A 2,676-nucleotide genomic window follows, 5' to 3' on the forward strand; every position below is an offset into this window, starting at 1 on the left:
AAAATTATAACCAAATTAAAATCCTATCATTTATAAATCATTTATTATTATTGCAAGTAATATAATTTCTTAGATAGGAAGATGAGCTCAAGTAAAACACCGAAGGTTAATAATAGAAATGTAAACATTGCGGGAGTACTTACACGTTCCCAAAACCAAAATTCAAAAACGCCAAAACCAAAAACCCCAGTTCTTCAAACTACTTTAGCCGAAAAAGTTGCTCAACTACAAAGTAGCCACACTAATTTAAAAAACCAATTAGAAGTAACTTTAAAAACGTCTGAGGAAGAAAGGTTAGGGATGATAGAAGAAATTAAATCTTTGGAACTGATTATAAAATTACAAGATGAAGACCATAAAAAAGAAGTACTAAATCTAAAAAATCAATGTAGTCTAATGTCGGAGGAAATAAAGAAACTAAAATCTAAATTTGATAATACTAAATGTATGATAGAACCTCCGTCCAAATGCAAAAAAATAGAATCTAACCTAAATGATGGGAAATGCTCTGAAAATGGTCGAAATAAAACGTACAGTGAGGTTTTGAAGACAGCAACCAAAAATATAGCTGAGGGAAATAAAGATAGGAAAGGGAGAGTTCTGCTACTGACGTCCAGTCATGGACGTGATTGCAGTGATCTCCTTGATAAAAGATTAAAAAATAAATTTGATGTCCAATGTTTTTTCAAGCCAAGTGCATCAATTAATGCAGTTTTAGAGTCAGCTAGGGAACAAACTAAAGACTTTGATGAAAATGACTATCTAATTGTACTGGGTGGCTCAAATAATATAAATGAACCTAACTTGAATCATCTTCCTCAAGTAACAGAAAAAATCAAGGAAATTGTGCCACTCAGCAAAAAAACAAACTTAATAATAAGTACTATTCCTAATAGGTTTGATAGGCCAGAATTAAATGAAGCAATCAATTCGACAAACAAATCAATCCATAATACAATCAACAGCCTAAAAAATAAGAATTCTAAACAACTGGGGATTTGTTTTCTAAATGAAAGGCTGAAAAGACATAACTTCACTAATCATGGGTTGCATCTAAATCGATCTGGCAAAGTAATCTTTTGTAATAGATTGGCAGAGCTGATTGAAAGCCGTTTGCAATCCTCTGGTTTAAAAACAGTCAAAAAAACAAATAACGATTTTTTAGTAAATTGGCTCAAAACAGGGAAAGGGAAATAGCTACAAATGCTAGAGATAGAGTAGCACAAGATGGTAAGGTTTTTAGTATTTATCATCAAAATATTCAGTATCTTCGCAACAAAATTGACAGATTAGAAGTATTTCTTAAACAGGAGGATCCTGACATTGTTATTTTCACAGAGCATGGCTTAAAAATAAAGGAAATAAATCAAGTTAGGATTCCAGGCTATTCACTGAGATCAGAATTTTGTAGAATAGCTCATAGAAGTGGTGGTGTATGTATATTCACTAGCAATGCTAAACATACCCAAACTTATGAACTGGATTTTGTTAAGAGATTTTCTGTTGAGATGGATTTAGAGGTGACGGGACTAAGGTTAAAAATTGATGATCGATTTGAGGTAGCAGTGTTAGGTATCTATAGGTCACCAAATGGAGACTGGCAAAAATTTTGTGAGCTGCTCCATACACTTTTGGAAATTACAACCGCTCGTTTCACAAATGTTATAGTAGTAGGAGATTTCAATACCGATTTTGCCAGGCAGGATAAAATGACAGAGGATATTAGAGATATTATTAATATGAATAATTTAGAAATTAAGGTCCACGAATATACAAGAGTAACTCGAACTTCACAGACAATTATTGATAATATCCTCACAAATATAGAAGGTTGTAATGTCAGGTTAGGTAGCTCAGATCTATCAGATCATAACTATCAAATTTTAGATGTTAAGTTGCAGGGCCAGAATCCAAGCAGAAAAAAAACTTTTGTGAAAGAAATTCAGCAATATGAGCTAGGAAATATAAATTGTTTGAAGCAGGAACTGCTTCAAGAAAATTGGAGTAGTGTTTATAACAGTTGTAACCTAAATTACAAATATAAGCAATTCATTGATACTCTAAGATTTCACATTAGTGTATGCTGTCCGATAAAAAAAGTCAAAGTAAAAAGTAAATTAAACAAAGTAGATGAATGGATAACTGAAGATATTCTTACTCAAAGAAATATTGTTAGGGAAGCTTATGAGGAATTTAAATTAGTGAGGGATGTTCCGAGTGAGGTCAAATACAAATGTCTAAAGAAAAACTATGCAAAAGAAGTGAGGAAAGCTAAGTGTAAGAAAACAGCTGAAATATTAACAACTAGTACCAATTTTAACTCTGCTGTTTGGGAGGTAATTAATAGAAATAGGAGAGCAGCTCAAAAGATACAGTTACTAATGTCCCTAGGATAATCGATGAACATGGAAATTATATGGATGATAGTATAGACATTTGTAACTTTTTCAATAAATATTATCAACAGGTTGCATATAATCTCCAAAAGTCACTGAACACTAATACTTATAATACAACTACATTAAATGCTGAGCCAATTGAAAAGGTATTTAAATTTCATCCATTATCAAGAGATGAGTTGTCAAGAATAATAAAAAATTTGAATAACAAAAAAACAGTAGGATTGGATGGGGTCTCAAGCAAAATTTTAAAAGAATGTGAAAATGAATTACTGGA

Source organism: Nilaparvata lugens, unplaced genomic scaffold (genome assembly GCF_014356525.2).
Source record: "Nilaparvata lugens isolate BPH unplaced genomic scaffold, ASM1435652v1 scaffold4948, whole genome shotgun sequence".
NCBI lineage: Eukaryota > Metazoa > Arthropoda > Insecta > Hemiptera > Delphacidae > Nilaparvata > Nilaparvata lugens.